The 18,109-nt window shown below is 41.7% G+C and overlaps 1 protein-coding gene across 2 annotated transcripts in view; it reads right to left on the reverse strand.

The window, feature by feature from the left end:
* Positions 1-18,109, reverse strand: part of RALB (RAS like proto-oncogene B) — a 59,158-nt gene that overhangs the window by 17,295 nt on the left and 23,754 nt on the right. Inside the window, exon 1 of one of the 2 annotated variants that reach the window (XM_062004708.1) lies at positions 16,860-16,978. The exons of the other annotated variant lie outside the window; for it this stretch is intronic. The gene's annotated coding sequence lies outside the window, so the exon portion shown is untranslated. Of the gene's footprint in view, positions 1-16,859; positions 16,979-18,109 lie in introns of those variants that run through there. 2 annotated transcript variants of the gene reach the window in all.

Consider the following 18,109-nt stretch of genomic DNA (forward strand, 5'->3'; position numbering starts at 1 on the left):
GCTTTCATAGCCAGACAACCAAGCACTTTTGCCAATTCTGTAATGTGCTGTTTCCAAGGCTCCTGTTAGAGGGTTTGAAATGGTGGCTGGCCACAACCTCGGCTTTGCTAGCTCCTTCAGTTTCAATTACTTCATTGGAGATGATGTCAAGGAAAACAATGTGAGGTTTGTTCCACTCATCTTCCTCTTTGACAGGGCCTAGGATGTATCTCGGATTCCTATTCCCATCGTAGTAGTGGCAGAAGAACCTTTTTTGTCTCTGAGGAGTTATTTTGAGACCCTCCCCATGGCACAGCATTTTGTACTTCCTTCTCTCAGGCAGGTAATCCTTTTTCTAAACCTCAGTTTCCCTCTCCAACTGGTCTTCTGAATCCATACTGGATTTATTTGCTTCTTTAGCCATGATATATTCAAAATATATCACACCTCATGTCACTGTCCAGAACATGATCCTGAGCCTTGAAAGGCGGACAATGGGATTCATTTCAAAAACAATCTTATAGATACCTGGGCCAAAGAGCACAGCACCAAGTGAGTCTATCACATCCCCTATCATGCACCAGCCTCTAGGAAAAACTGAATGATATAATGGACTATTAAAGATCACTTTGAGAACAATGGGGGGACACACACCTTTAAACATTGGGACATGCATCTAGCAAAGGTCACCTGGATAGTCAATACAAGGGGATCTGTCAGTCAAGATGGCCCTGCTGAATTGGAACTACTACACACTGTGGAAGGGGATAAAGCCCCTGCAGTATGCATGAAAAATCTGTTAGGAAAGACAGTTTGGGTCAATCTTGCCTCAGGCAAATGCAATCCCATCCAGGGGATTGCTTTTGCCCAAGGACCTCTCTATACTTGGTGGGTGATATGGAAGGATGGGGAAGTTCAATGTGTACCCCAGAGGGATTTGATTTTGGGTAAGACTAGCAACTAAACTAAATGGTATTAATTACTGAATAACCACCACTTTGTCTGAAAGGCCCAGGGCATTGCCCCATTGCAATGGCTGTAGTCATGCACTGTAGTGCCAAAGCCAGTTTCAATAGACACTTCAAGTAACAACCTGTGGATTTATGGGTCTGATTCATGTTCTCCCTCGTATATTTTCTGACAACCTTTTGCCTTGAGCATGCTCTTCAGGAAGAGGTGATCTCATACAGGACATGCATCCAGAGCTGAGACTAGAGAAGCTGAAGCAAGCGGATTGATATCATCTGAGCAGGAACCTGGAAAACTGCATAAGCAATGGAGCCCTGAAGTCATGGACTAAATTAACAGTCCATGGACTTATAGAATAAGATCTGGGCTGAGCGAGCATCAGGCTGAGCAAGCATTAGGCATTGCTTATTTTCTCTATCACTTGGTTGTAGTTTTTCTGCTTACTCTTTGTGTTGTTCAATTAAATTGTCCTTATCAAAACGCACAAAGTTCTAGAATTCTCTCTTGATTCTCCTCCCATTCTGCTATGGAAGATGTTTTAAAATGTGCCTTATCTGGGCACAGGTACGTCATGTACATGGTATAGAGTAAGTGGTGGATAATGTCCTGGGTTTGGTGGGGATAGGGTTAACTTTCCCCTGTGGCCGCAAGGGGGCGTGGCCAGGCTGCTCACTCCCATGTCGATGTCACGCCCAGGATATCAGGGCAGCTGCAGCGCTGCGGCGGCGGGCTGAGCGCGTTTGGCAGTTACACCGGGCATCGCTCGTTTTGTGTGTCTCGGTCGTCTTTGTAACTGCTTACTCCTTGTGTCGTTCTATTAAATTGTCCTTATCTCAACCCACAAAGTTCTAGAACTCTCTTGATTTTCCCTCCCCTGCTAAGGTGGGGACGAGTCAGTAACTGTGTGGTTTGGTTATTGTCTGCCAGGGCTAAACCACCACAGATTCCAAGCCAGAAGAGGATTGCAAACTTGATTGTTAGATCGTTAGTTTTTAGTCACTGGAAAGGCAAGGAGAAGGGGAGAGGACAGAAATCCCTGTCAGGTGAGTGTGGAAAACCTAGGAGAAAACAAAGCATCTGAACTCTAAAATGTTGTTGCTGAACTACTTTCTTTGCTTAGGCATAAGAAATACAGACTGGCAATACAGTGAGATAGTTTGGGAACTTTAAGTGCACCAATATGACAATCCCATGCTCTCAAGTTGCTGAGAAGTTAATTTTGTCTCAGTTCAAGAGTAGTCTGGCTTTGATAGCAGTTGTTAAGCTGATTTCCAAACAAGTTGAGACTTAGCAACTTCAGTGTCATTGTGACTGGTTTTGGCACGTGAGTACTCTTGTAACAAACACTCCAAGGTGTTTTTAACTGCTGTGTTATCTAACACAAAGCTTTCAAGTTGAACATTTTTGTGGCAATACAAACTTAGAGCAACTTAATAAGCAGCAGCAGAGTCTACAGTGCTATGCAACTGCACCAAAGATTTACTAACAGCCAAGAGAAGATAGCAACTTTCTCTCTGCTGTCAATACATATACCATATGTTTACCAGGTCTCATTAATAGGTGTCTTCTAGGTAAAATACTGACCGACCGGATTCTGTTTAAGGTCACCATAGAAGTAAATGAAGAGACTATTTAAATCCTTCCTTCTCCATCCCACCTCAACGCCAGCCAGTAGAAACTGCAAAGTCAGCCTTACAGTATTATCCAACTTGTAACTGAAGTACAATTTTAAATAAAACCCATCCAATCGCTTATGGATGTACAGTTTGATTGCAAAAAAAAAAAAGCTAGCTCAGCTCTTAACGGACAAGGTACTTGACTTTCCCTGCAGAGCTGTTACAAGTGCCACTTAAAATCTTTCAGAGTATCAACACTACACAAACCCTCTGAATGCAAGAGTCTACTTCACAACACAACTCCTACATTGCATGCCCTCAGTGAAACCCTAGAAACTTCACAAAAGGATCTTTTCCTCAGGAGCAACAGAAGTGCAGCCATCTCCATCTCCAGAACAACCAGGCAGAACAGAACAAAGCAAGGCTGAAGTAGTGTGCTACAGGACTGACACAGGCAGCATCAGTGCAGAAGTACCCACATTTACAAAACAACAGACTAGTAGTACATCACTGGTTCAGAAAGGGACATGGTAAGATTTTAACAGGAATACTCTTAAGACAACAAGACAAGTCAATGGAGCCAACTGTTTGTTACTTGCATTTCCACCTCTGCAGTCCAAGAAACTGTTTACATACCACAGTTCAAAGCTCACATCTAACAGTTCCTCAAGGTTAAAAAAAAAAAAAAGATAATCAGCATGAGTAGAAGATCTCTCCTCTGTTACCTCTGAGGAAGAAAGGATGAATTTTCATCCCATTCTGTAGATAAAGCATCCCTGAGGTGGTCAAGGCACTGACACCAACTTATCCATGCCTCACAGAAAAGCACATCTTGGGAAATCCAACTCTCTCAAAAAAGTAGCAGTGTCTAGAAGAAACTGTGATGATTGCAGTAGCTTTTAAAACATTATTCAATTCCTTTCAGTTTAAGGGAATGTAAATTTAAGGCCAAGAGTCTTAATTAAGGCCATTAAGTCTTAATATATCTGCTGAAGAGCACTGTCTGAATTAGGGCCCAGACAAGTCAGCTAGCTCTCTGATAACTATTTCCTTCTATCCCATATTGTTCTTTACTTGGTGGAAAGTAAACTGTACCCAAGCAAGACTTGCCCTCTGACACGAAGAGAAGAAACATAGTTAATATATTCAATTTCAACCTGTCATTTTATCCTCAAGTTTAATGACACCATGTTGAACTTTGTGTGGTAACTGCCATAAGCTGGAAAAAAAGCTGAAAGATTTTGAGGATAGTATTTTCTGGTTACAGTTCATCCTGCTTTGAAATAGAGTGCCAGGTAGAGCCTAGGTCAGAGCATAAAGATGAAAGACTGCCTGAAAGAGTTCAAGAAATTAGGAGTAATTACCTGCTTCAGTTGCTTTAAGAGATAAGGAATAAACCATTGACTTTGATAACTTTCCATTTGTTTAATAACAGGTCACAAAGCCATACATACAATGGAAGCTTTGTGGTGTTAGTGAAAGATGCTCTTCAGGCAAAGATTACACCAACAGACAGGTTAGCCACATAAAGCACAGCAAGATCTACAAATCAAACCATAGTTGTTACCAAAAAGCTGTTTTGATTTAGACTTCTGAAGATCTGTACTTGGCCACAGGACTTATCAAGCCATGCCAATCTCAAGATAAGAAACTTAACTCCAAGATCACCAACAATTTATCTGTTTAGATTGTAACTTCTCCAGATTAACTAAGGCCTCCTGCTGTAGAGAAACCTGCACACTGTGGTGTCATCCTTGGCTGGTCTCTCGAAACTGAGCAGTTCAAGGCATTTGTTTATTAAAAAAATCCTATTTCACATGCATTAGAACTCCCCAGTTGTTGAATCACTTAAAGAAAAAGCACTTGTCATTTCTTAAGAAAGGAACCCATCTTGCTAAAGCCCACACAAATCCATAGAAGAAAAAAAAACCATCATAAGCTGCACTTACGTCTACCTGGTTCTCAGTAAATACCGTTACTATAACAAAATCCTAGACACTCCCCCTCAAAGGCTTTAATTGGAATTGGTTCTAGCTCTTCCAATTTAGTTTGAGATTCAGAATTGGAATAAGGCTCTAAATTGCTGAGATCAGCCCTTGTTCTCTTGGTGTGCAGCTGATATCTTTGGACATTTCTTTTCATTGCTATCCTGCAACTGAAAACAGCCATTCTTTGACTTCTAAAATGGGATTCTAGAAATCCTTAGCCCAATAGCCTGACAGAGGAGCATTGTTAAACCTTTCAGACACCTACTTTTAAAGGAAAATCTGGATATTCAGCCTACTACACTTACATATGATGTCACCACTAGCAAGCACAAAAAAGATAAGGTTTTGCAACAGTATCTTGGTGATCTTCATTTATCAGAACATGAATTAGAGGCTTTGAGGTGTTTGGTTCTGTGACATGCCTGCAAGAATGCAGTCACAGAAATCCCTTGGATCACAAAACTAATTAACAATCTCACTGAGCTATGAAGTGTAAGAGCTCCTCAGCTGTTCTGAGGTTATCCAGAAAATATTTAAGTACTGAAATTCCATTAGCTTTCAATGGACTGTAAATGCTCCAACTGGTAATGCAATCTCAAATGAACTGTTTTTTATAGTTAAGTGGTATATTTAATGCTACTGAAAATGTTAGGATATGCAGATTAAAAATAAAAATGTTACTCTATCTTCCTTTGCTGTGCTAATATCTTACCTCTTGTCATGTCTCCAGTTATTTGATTTCAAGCTAAACAGAGATTATGATGTGTCTGGCAGAATCTCCTACTTGGGATATCCTTGTATCCTTTCCCATGTGCTGCTGGGTGTTTCTATCCTCCCAGCTGAAGACAGATTTTTCTGGGCCATACTTAATCAGATCAACGAATTCACTCAGCTTGAGATGTCTTACAGAAGAAGCTGGGGAAGAAGTTTCACAGCCCCTCTTTGTATGACCCATTGCTGTTCCCTTGGTCCCCTCTCCCTTCTTCCAGCTGTTCAAGTCCATCTCCTCCTGTTACTCTGTACAGATGAAAGGTATACTTTTTATACCTTTTTAATATCTTTTTTTTTTAAATATCCTTTAGATCCTTGATGGAAGAAGTGGCAAAAGCCACACCACTAGTGTTGTAGTAAAAACTGCTCAATGAATACATCTGATACACTGAAAGATACAAGCTAACATTACAGTAGTTTCAAGAAGACTGGCTGTGCTGCCATTCAGCCAGATGGACTGGCTTAAGAGTTGAGTGGAACCTCATGAGGTTCAAACAAGGACTTGTTGCAGAGTCCTACAGCACAATCTACAGCTAGACCATGATTATTCCCCAACTCCTACAAGGCTGGGGAAAGGATAAGCACAAATCTAGGCACAGTTCTAGTTCAGAAATTACATTTCATTAATCTGATTGGAATGTTAGATTACAGAAGACAGACTGCAGCCTGGACAATGAACTTATCTGGAGCATACCTACATCTAGTATAAAACAAGTAAATTGAAAGTATTGCTTATCAGAACTCTCTGCATGCAGGCATGAGGAAGCAAGAATTCCACTGTGGGACCCAGAAATCACACTAGAATATCCTAACACTATCAACAGCATCAGACATCCAGCCACTGTATGCCAGTCAGGTAAGATTAAGAATCCTTACAAGTGATCCCAAGACATCAAACCACATTTTACTCATCACTGTTCCACAAACACACACAAAGTCATATCCTCAGCTCTCCACTTCAACTAAAATCATTTAATAAGATCAAGTCTTCTTTAGAAGAGTGGACTTACTACACAATGACTCCAAATGTTTGTCTGACATGCAGTTATGTAGAATAAGATCACAAACTGGTCTCAGGTGCACTGCTACTGTAATCAGTCATTACCCTAGCAACCTACAAGGTCCAGCACACTGTTCTATGCAACAGGTTATAGGCAAATATGGACAATCCCACCTTTAATGGCACCTTCAGATGTGGGTCATGAGACTAGTGATCTATTTTAACTAAGAAAAATGTGTATATACTCAGTACATTTCCCATCTCCCCCACATATCCTTGCCAAGTACAGCCCAGCTTTGCTTACAAGTTTTCACAGATGCATCATTACAGCTTAGAAAGTAAATCTGACAACAGTGGGCATTTATTCACTAAATTAATTTCTTAAATCTATGTCCTCACATCATTCAGTAAAGGACCATTCTAGATTACTCGTTACAAACAGACACTATCTTGCATGTTAGCAGTAATTCCAAGTTAATAAACTTGCTTAAGATAATCTTTATGTCCAAGGAAAACTGGAACTAAATCCTACTGAAGTATGTAGCAAGGGTGCACATCTGAATGAAGCCTTTAAAGATTTAGTGATAAACAGGGCTCAGTCTGGGCATCAGAGCAGTGACAGTTAAAAGTAACCTTTTAAACTGAGTCAGATCTTAAGCCAAACTGAAATATATGCAAATGCATACATATTCCTGTTCCTAAAGAGACTTAAACATCTGGGTTTTTTTTAGAATTTCCTTAGAGAAGAAGGAAAAAAGCTAACTTGTATCTGATCAGTGGCTAAGTGAAAAAGAAAGGATTACTCTTAAATAGTACATTTAAAGCATTGCAGCACTCTCCCCCCAAAAAAGTAATTTTTATCTGTTTGACTAAATAAGGTTGCAAAGCTCTTGACAAAGTTAGTTAAGAGTATAACAGACAAGTGTATTAAGAGATTATCATTGCATGTAGGTATCCCAACACAGTACTATTCTGCAACACTGCAGTCACATGTAGTCCACAAAGCCTTGCAAGTCACCTTTAATCAGAGCTTGAACACAGTAACTAGAACACAAGCCTCATTTCTGCTGCTTCATTTTGTGCTTAGTACCTCTTTATGTAGATCTATATAAAACACCCATTACAATTATTCTATTTATCAAAGACACAAGAGTGTGTAGGTAGGCATCTCCAGTTCCCAGACCAATAAAGCAAGGTCTGTTTTTCCCTAGTCTTTATGGATAAAGACCATTCAATCAAGAGGAGGAATTACTATAATAGTCTCTTTAATGCAGCCTTTCATAACAGGACAGTTACACAAAAGTCTTCCTAATTTACTACCAAGCTAAGACCATAGTTTTGATACCAATTTGATTCCTGCTTAAAGGAAACACACAGCTTAACTAAAAATTTAGCTCAGTAAGTAAAAACACAGCTACTTGGTTGTGCAGTAATGCCTTTGTACAACTCCAATAAGCTAGTCACCTAAGTGGTTCTAAGTGGACAGATGACACTACTCCAAGTACATTTGTACTAAATTCATGTATACTGAATGCGCACAAGCATTGGAAATACCTGCAAGAACAGAAGCTAATGGTTGTCTCCACTGCTGTTCCACTTTATCTACTGAACCATACTATTCACAAGGTCAACTCCTCTAGGAAGTGAAGTCTGAAAATAGTTTAGAGTACTGTACCCTTACAGTCATTAGGTGAGTCATCTCTACCCTGATTTCCTCATGGAGGAAGGAGATAAACCTGCAGTTTCCCTTACAGGACTCTGCATAGAGCCTAATGGGGTGGGAAACTGCCAATATTCCAGCATGCATCAATTTTCCAGGGAGAGTTACCATAAAAAAAACCACCTGTGTTAACAAGTCAACTGTAACATTGTTCAGTTTGCATTCATGCTGCTACAATGTCAGAAAATGCAACTCTTGACTCTGCCTAGGCAGAGAGATACTGAATATATTTCTGTGTCTCTATGCCTTCAGGACATCACTATTTGGAAGCTCGAATTTCTGCCCTGGGTGTAGGGCTATCTCCAGTAACAAAGATAAGAAGACAGAAAAAAGGCAGAAAAAAAACCCACACCCCTCCTGACAAGTACCTGATTAGTATGTTCTCCATAACATCACCAATGATAACAGTTACCCTTTCACAGTAGTAAGGAATTTGCATAACAGGTACCTTTGAGGACTAAGAGGCTAACACACTTGAGAACCCTTGTAAAACAACTGAAAACACTGCTTATTTAATACTCTTTTATAGCTGGGTTACTCCATTCACTTTTGCACTCTGAAATAATCAAAGGGTCCTTTCAAGTCCACAGCAGCTGTGCAACAACTGGGGCCATGTTTAGTAGACTTCTTACCTTCTCTAGACTTAAAAAAAGCTTCTGACATTGTTTTCTACAAATAGTGTCCACCTTTGACATAAAACTGCTGTTCTACTATGCTGTTAATACTTGTACTTTCAGATTCTAATAGTAGCCTTGCATCCTGCTTACATCTTTGGGTGCAACCTACCAGCTCTGCCATGTTATTGTAACATCCTGTCACAGAATCATAGAATAGTAGGGGTTGGAAGGGACCTTTAGAGATCATCTAGTCCAACCTCCCTGCAGAAATAGGAGCTGAGGAGCCCAGAACTGGACACAGGACTCCAGATGAGGCCTCACCAGGGCAGAGTAGAGAGGGAGAAGACCCTCCCTTGACCTGCTGGCCACACTCTTCTTGATGCATCCCAGGATGCCATTGGCCTTCTTGGCCACGAGGGCACATTGCTGGCTCGTGTTCAGTTTATTATCAACCAGCACTCAGGATTCCTGTCACACAGGAATCTGTCCCACATCAACAATAATGAACTACATAAGCACAAAACATGCTGCTTCTTTTCCCTAACTACTAGTGTCACTTCACTAGAAGAGACAGGAGGTGCCTCAGGCTCACCAGCATTACACACTCTTGCAATGGGGCATGCAGCACCTCCCAAAAGTGAAGTTTCTCCTAAGAAGTAAGGTACCTCAGAGAAGGTCCCAGACAATCACAGTTCCCCTAAACTCTTGCACAAAAGGTTTAGCATTTATAGAAAGGGTAGTTACAGGTCAATACAATGAAGTTATTAATACTCCAAATTGCCTGTTTTTCAGATACAACAGTTACATAGAGTTTGGGGCAGGAGAAAAAGGGAGAAACATTAATCCATTTTCTGTATTACTCACTGCAGAACAACTATGTAGATTCTACATACCATCAATCAGAATATACTCTTCATTTCAACAAGACGGTGATACCTGAAGTGGAGGTTAAAAGTGACTAGTGCCATTACAGTTAAAAATGGTTCTGTAGAGAGATACCTAGCCAGACCTTCCCAGGTACTTTCAGGAAGCCTCCAGGCTTAGCATTAATGCCCAGAAGATACATTGCAGACTGACTATAAAAGAGAAGGATCTACCACTCTGCTCTTTTCCTAGCAAGCTCTTGCTAGGAAACCTGACTGAAGTTTTCTACACAAAGAAAGACTTAGTTAATACCATTAATCAGTATTACTACACTAAGAGTTTATCAGTGTAGTGGTAACTGTCTAGTTACCTAATTACTTAGGGTGAATTATGACACCATTTTTCAGACTGTCAATTAGGCTTATACCAGAAAAATTACACCAAGGCAGTTGTACAACATACTCATTCCCATTGAACTGTAAATCATAGCTCAACCATGTTTCCTTTGAAAGTTCATCCATGCAGAAGCATGCTCATCTTCATACATAGGATACACCAAGTCCACCAAACCACTGCTAAGAGATTAACCACTCGAGGCATATCACTATCTGATCTCTCTCAAATACAACAGACATTTCAAATAGCTTATCCAAGGTCTCCAATGCCACACTTGAGTTCAAATTAACCCAAGATTGTTACAATAGTACAAGGTCATAGTCATTACTTCAGTGGATAACCTGCAACTGAATAATCCACAAGGAAGTTGCCAATAATACTGATCTAGCAAATTCCAACAAATACCAATTCAGCCATTAGTATGCTAAGACTTAATTCTTCAGCTCTCATGAAGTGTTAACCCAGCCATTTCCTCTCCTTATCCCTTGAGCTGTCAGAGCTAGTCCATCAATCTTGCAAATCTGTCACAAGACACTGCAGACAGGCTAACACTGTTCCCCCATGACTTCACTACATCATGCTGCCATCAGTTTCCCCAGCAAACTTGGTAATTAGAAGTCCAAACATTATTTAATTTGGCTTAGGTACTACCAGCAGAAGCAACTGTCTTCAAGCACACAATTACATTCCTTACTCCTAAACTGAGTGTCATATGTTCACACCTCAATTTGGGGAAACATAAGTCATTGTTGTGCTCACATTTCGTGGATATAGGCAAGTAATAAATCCCTATTCTGAGTTTACTCTTAACTATGGAGTCAAATCTCCCTATGGCACCAGTAAATCATCTCCCTGTAGCCCCTGAAAGGTGTTTAAAATAGTGAAAGCACTATATGAAGGGTTCACAGTTATATACCCTAAGTCAGTAAGCTCCTTCAATCAGGCACGCTGCACAAGTGCCAAGCACTGAACCTTTTCCCCCATCTTTCAATCAATGCATTTGTATCACACAAAGCAGTGACATTTAGTACTTCAGATAATTACTAGTTATCCATAATTCAGCTGCTGTGCTAAAATCACCTTTAAACAGATTTTTCACTCCAGCTTCCCTGATCAGGAAGAATGAATAGTGTTCTAGAAGCTACCTTTCTAAGGGACTAAGAACAGATGTTTTCAACAACAAAAAGCTCTGTAGTTTTCCAGTCTACTGTATTCCCATGCCTTATCTCAAGGCTAAAACCAGTATTTCTATCTTTAAGGGCAAAATGGATTATTACACCAGTACAGGGGTCACGTGCAATTAGTTTTATGAACTTTACAGTTACAGTGGGTATACCAAAGAGCTGTGGTTATCCTTGGCTCCCTCATGGATAATGTTCTTCCTACTATCATAGAGACATTTACAGCCAAACACATGCTCTCCAGTCACAGAGTGCTACCAAGTGCTGTCGAAGGAAGAGTGGCACAATATAACATGCTCATTGCTAACTCTTAGTTTGGGTAGCACACTGAAGTCAGAACCACTTGACTTCAACAAGAAGCAAAGACACATTTAGTTCAGGACAATTTTTATGGCACTTTTCAAGTGCCAGGCCACATGAAAACACAGAACCAATGCAGAATAGAAACTATATATATTTACCCTTGTGTGCTCCTTAAGACATTTCTTCTCTTCACAGAGCATGTTACCAGAATAAAAAACTACTACTCCGATACACAGTCTAGATATCTCTCAGCTCTAATGACTTCCTGAGAAATCATCACAACAGGGTGCTTCTGTATCCTAATGCAAACAGAACAGGGAACAAACAGGAGACATTGTGGGTCTGTGTGTAGCTGCAGGGGTCATAACCTTACTGGGATCACAGAGATGAGCTGGAACAGCTCTCAGGGTTAGAGTGCTGCAGTGGATAGTTACAGGCTCTCAAAGGCAAACAGGCCAGTTAGGGCAAGGTAGGAGAGGTGTCCTTCTTGTGAGAAAGGCAGGAATGTATGAAGCCCTACCTAGAGATGGATGATGAGCCAGTCTATGGGTCAGGATTAGTGCAGCCAGCTGGACAGACAGACTAGACAGTCTCCAAAAGTGTCCTCCAACCTCAGCAGCTCTATAACTCATGTCTGTGCCCCAGCAATATAGTTATTGCAAGTCCTACTTGTGGAGAGTCTTTAGAATTGGAAAGCCTATTTGACAACTCAAACAAGTAGCACAGCAGAGCTAGGAAACTTACAGCAAGTCCTTCACGACTAAGAGTTAGAAATCTTAACTAATATTTACAAGAGTGTAATAGGAAGCATGTTCATCAGACAATAGCTACTATTAGAGGACAGTTGTGAATACTTAATGAAAGGAGTTGGACAAGAATTGATTTGACTTAATGAAAGCAGTTTGATAAGGACATTCATTGCTTGATCCTTGTTTTTACAAACTAAACGAAGATAAACATGCAGTATCACCAGTGGTCAGCCTACTTATGTCTAAATTTTTAAAATTAGTTTCCTTCCATTGTAGCTTCAATCCATGAAGCCTACTTTTAGTTTGCCTAATAAGGTAAGCTAAAAAGCAAATGATCAATGCACTTGCACTACTGTTTAAAAAGTTAAATTGCTTCCTAAAGTGTTCTGAAAATGAGAAAGCAGAATGAGAAATAGCACCAGTTTCAAGTACACATTCCTGTCTTTTTAAAGGCCATTTCCTAAAACTGCTTGGCTAGTCCATTTTATGATATGGTAGATATAAAGCAGAAGGCTGCCATAAAAGTAAGTCATTGAGATTTCTTAGTGACTACACTAATGACAATTCCTTACCTACCCAAAATGAGATCTCACAGTAAGCCAAGAACACTAAAAAGCAGAAAAGTGCCATCACAAGGAAGAGTTTCTTACCTCAGCAGCTGTTTAATAGAAAGGCTTTATCAGAGATCACTACACACTGTAGAACTAGCTCATTCTAATCAAGAAGCAGCTTCTACAATTAGCAAAACTACCTCTCTTCTGGAAAGCTGAAGCAACTGGCATGTAGCTTGATCTAAAAACATTTCACTTATTAAATGTCTGCTTTAGAGTGGTGCCCAAAACAGTGTCCTGCTCAGCAGGGCAGTACTAACCTTAATAAACCAACTCCTTTAAAAAAAGAAAGCCACTTAAATGTTCTGCAACATGAAGTCCAGAGTTCAGCTAGCTCCTATAATTAAAATGCTTTTTTGTTGTTTTTAAGCCTGTGATTTCAGTCATTAACTTCCAAAAAAGTTGTCAACAATACTAAATCTAAATTGGATACAGTCTTTAGCATGTCCATGTACATGAACAAGACAATGTCCAAAGTTGGATCTAAATCTAGGTCTCAGTACTCTTCTGAAGTATGTATGTATCTTTCACTACAGGCAAAGATATAGAAGAGCTAAAAACCAGAGAAATCATAGCACCTGCTTAACTCAGCACATTCTCAGCTTTCCAGTTCCACACTTTTCCCTCCTATTAGTTCTGCCCCATTCCAAATTTAAGAACAGCATATTAAAAACTCCAGTTCCATTGAATTTTAGTGGCCTCAAATATTTCATATGAATTATATCAACTGACAGCAACACTAATGCATAGAGTATCAGTTGACAGGATTAAAGATTTAATAAATGCTTATAATCCCTAGATTGACTTTTTGGTCTTTGACTTGACTGCAAGAGATTCCTAGTCAGAACTACATTTCCATTAAGTCTCATTCTTTTAATTAAACATTATTTGCTCCTTTCTCAACCACTGCAGCAAGCACTAGGAAAGCTATGGGCTCAGGGTCCCATACAAACCACATGAAAGTGAATTTTCTAAACAAGCACTTTGCCACCTTAAAGATTCAAGTAGCTACTTCCACAGCAGCCTAAATAACATTCTCACATTACATGACTCCATGACTCTAGTTTTGACAGGTCTCAAAAAACACATTTGCACATTTTGAGCGCAATATACAAAACAGATCTTCTAATATTACTATTAAAACAACATTTGGAAAAACAGGAAGGACAAAGCATGAGTTATATGGGGCAGGCATGGATGAAAGTTGTTTAGTCCCATTTAATGGGCTAAAAGGAGCTACCAACAGAGTGATTGCTCTTCAGCTGCTAGTAACAAACACTTTTAAAATACCTGTTCCAAAGCCTCTTATCAATAGCCAGATATCAATTGTATCACAGAAAAGCCACAAAACTGATGATTCCCACTAGGAGACTGAAATAGCCAAGATTGTTTGCTGACCTTGCTGCTCCATGCAATGCTGGATAACAAGTAGCAGAAGCTTATCATCACTGCAGAACAGTTATCAGAGGTGGAAGGTGGATGAAGAAAGAAAACCTGAAGAATTGAAAGTTTATCAGCAGCCTAGTACTTCTAAGTAAAGACAGAATGAGTTTGAGAATACAGTTTCTACCTAATTTGGCTGATAATTAGGATCAGTATCTTTTCGTAAGTCAATCATATAAATAGTTACTTGAACATAAAGTGTAAAAAGCAGCAAGCACCCACTTTTATCTACTTCTGTGGCCTTCCCACCCCGCCTTTCATTTGAATCTCCAGACTTACTGCACTCATCCTGAGTGGTTTGATCCAGGCACAAGACACCCACTGACCCTCAGCATTGTTTGCTTGTTTTAAAACCACTATGCAGTTGCATTCCCATGAGTGCTTACTGCCTGCACAGCTGTCCTAAGAAACAGGCTCCTTCAGTACCTCTGCTAAGAGAGGCCATGAATTCAGATGAATTCATCAAGTAATATAAAGTAATTCAGTCACATGGAGTTTGAAGCTAGTCAGTAAGAAATTACCAAGGTAAATTGCAGAGTTTACAATGTGACAGGAGTAAGCTACACATCAGATTCCCTAATCACATGGTTGCAGCATGTTCTGCTACATCATCTGGCTGCTTCTCTCTTCACAGGACAGTTCTGTTGGTTGCAAGGTCTGGACCCTAACACTTCCCAGAGAAATAAGACTTTTTATCCAGCACTTGGTCAGATAACAGCTGGTGTTGAATCAGTTAAGTTCCATCTTCAAAAAACAAAAGCCTGAAAAAAGCATTAGATTACAGAATCTGTAAATCATCCAGAATTTCTGTGTACACATCTGAGTTGTCTAGGAAGTGTCCCAGCATTACTGACTTGATTTGATCAAAATGTCTCAACTACTCCTCTATCCAGTACCAATGCACTGATAATTAGAGACAAGTTTGAGTTTTAAAGGGTAACCAAGAAAGGGTATTGTCTGGTCAAATTAAGATTTCATTTAAGAATTTTTGTCAAGCATTCCAGTGAAACCTTTAAACTAGGCAGTCTTCTGCAGCATATACATAACACCAGGGAAAATAGGTCAGCCTCACTTTTTCTCTTGGCATGTGAAACAGAATCAAGTTGCCCTACTCCAGAAGAGGTGTACAACAAAATTTACTATTGAAAAATCTAATATAGGAGATTTATTTACAGAAGCAGCCTGAAGGCTTCCCTGTTCCTTAAATAGAATCTTTAATACTAAAGATAAATTCAGAAACTTGTACCATGGTAAATTGATATCATCTGATCATAAGCAAATATCTAAGTTCAGTATACAAGGGCTAGAAGAGATTAAAGCAGTATATAAAAATTTTTAACAAGTCTGCTATAATCAAATAAGCTGTAAAGATGCTATTGCCAAGTATGATTAAATTCTCTACAACAAAGTTATTTTCAGCTTTCAAGCAAATCACTTTCAAGAACCACAAGTCTGGTTCCCAGTTGTTAGTTGCTTCTCTCAGCTTTGGTAACTTCAGTTTGGAGGGGGTGGTGAGAAGGCCAGAGATTAAGACATCTAAAAAAAGATACCTTTTCCTGAAAATCATGGCTCTGAGCATGCCCTTGAGTAGAAAGGCATTTCCCTCTCCCTCACAAGGAGATTAAGGAAGGATTTCAGAAGTATAGAAGTAATGTTTGGACAGTTGAAGAAACAAAAAGGTACCTAGATGGTAGGCTTATGCTTTGAAAAAGGCAATACTCATCCTAGGGCAGGTACAGCCTCCCTGCTCCCTTTCCCCCTACAAAACCACCCAGAGACAGTGAAGTCCAAGTCTCCCATTTTAGAGTCAGAACTGGCTCAATACGACTCCAGTAAAAGACCAAGTTAGGCCTCCAACAGCTTTCAGGAAGCGTGACCAGGCTGCTTTGTCTCACAATTGTTCTCCCTGTCCTTTCCAGGTAAGGTCATGCTCAGGCACCACCTTCCTTCTCCTACAAGTTCTACACCAGTAAAGCTGCAGGTAGAATAAAGACCAGCAGAAGGGAACCTAGCCAGATAAAACAAGATCCCTCAGAAACTTATCGTTCAGCTGAGTCCAACAGCACCTCAAACCCTCCTGTTTATCTCACACAGATTAACACTCAGGGCCGGCTTCTCCTCCCTTTTCTCTCCCCAAGCCCCACTCATAGATACAAGATACAACAACATCCCAGCTCCGATGCCTCCCCCTCAGCCCCAGCGCCACCGGGGTGCAGTAGAAGTAGCCAAACCCACGAGGGAGAGCGTGCTGGGGAGCCTCAGCCCCCGTTCCAACTCCCACGCAGGCCGCAAGACACAGACTACATGCCAGCCATTGCTTCTCCCACCTCACTTCTCATCCACGGCCCCAAAGCTTTACGATGTCCAAGGAGCCGCGTCCCGGGATAGAAGCCGCTCAGCTGTCCTCGCCCAACGGGCCCGGGTGACAGTTCCCCTCCCTCTCCACAGAATGGGGACGGGAAGGGCAAGGAGTAGACTCAGCCACAACCCCCGTCAGCGGGCCCGGGCCCGCTCAGGCCGCAGCCAGGAGCCGGCGACTCCCCCCTCCCCTCACTGCGAGAGCAGGGCCGGGACAGCAGAGCTCCCCATACCCCGGCAACGTGGGGAGAACGCCCGGGGTCGCTCCAAGGCACGTTCTCTCCTTCCTCTCACCTGGGGGCTAAGACCCGGCTCCGCGCTGCGGCTGCGGCCCGGCGCCAGGCTCCGCTTTACCCGCCGCCGCCGCCGCCGCCGCCGCCCCCCTCGCTCTCATTGGGGTGCCGCCGCCCGCGCGCCCCCGCCGCGCACTTCCGCCCTCGTCGGCGCCGCTCCCGCCGGGCTCGGCTCCCCGCAAGCGCGCGCCCGCCCGCCCCGGCACCGCCTCCTCCGCCCACACGGAGGTCACGTGGCGCTCTCCGGGCCAATCGGTTCTGGAGGAGCGGAGGGGGGCGGGGCGAGCGGGTAGCGGCGGCGCTGAGGGGAAAGGGTCGTGAGGGGAAGGATGCGGCGGGTGTGTGGAGGTGTGCTGGGCTGAGGAGAGGGGTCTGGTCCTGTTAAAGGGACATCCGAGGAAGAGTGACGGGCTGCCTGCCTTACAGCTGTGGGGGAAAGGGGCGCAGCAGGGAGGTGCTGTAACGTTGGTTCCCCCCAGAGCCCTGCAGAGAGCCCCTCCGAGGGGCTGAGCCCATAGACCATGGACAAGCTCCAAAGCTAGGAAGGGCTCTATCTTAAAAACATCAATATTGTAGGACAAGTTCTACTCATGGATGCAGAAATAATTCTGAGAAGGCAAAAGAATGGAAAAGTCACACCTTGTCCTCCTAACTGTTAAGTATTTTATTAAATCATTGTATTGCAGTACTGCCCGGAGCACAGAGGAGTTGTAACTGCAACTGCTCAGGAAAACAAAACAAACAAAACAGGCAATTGCTATATCCAGAAACTCCAAATTCGCTCTGGCAAGTTTTAAAGTTCCACGTTAGAGTCGGGAGTAGCTGTCTCACCAGTCAAAAGGAAAACCTACCTTTTCTCTCTGCTTCAATTTGGTTAACTTTTATAGATTTAAATGTCGACCTGTTTAAATTCTACACACTGAAGTTAGAGTGAGTATGTCGGATAAAGTTCTTCCTTCTAGAAAAATAATGCTTTGCATGGCAACATTCACTTGGGGAAACAATGGAAGTCATTATATCTGATCTGGGAGATCAGACCCTCTGAGACAGAAGGAATAGGCTAAGTAGCCGTGTTAACTCCTTTCACTGAGCCTCTTCCTAACCTCCTACAGAAGAGAAAGGGAAAAAACTCTTTCTCGCCTTCCTGTGTGACCTGATCTAAGAGGGGTTGGACTAGGTGATCTCTAAAGGTCCTTTCCAACCACCACCATTCTATGATTGTATGATCTTCTATCCATTGATGGCTGAGTG

This window comes from Colius striatus, chromosome 11, assembly GCF_028858725.1.
Source record: "Colius striatus isolate bColStr4 chromosome 11, bColStr4.1.hap1, whole genome shotgun sequence".
NCBI classification, from domain to species: Eukaryota; Metazoa; Chordata; class Aves; order Coliiformes; family Coliidae; genus Colius; species Colius striatus.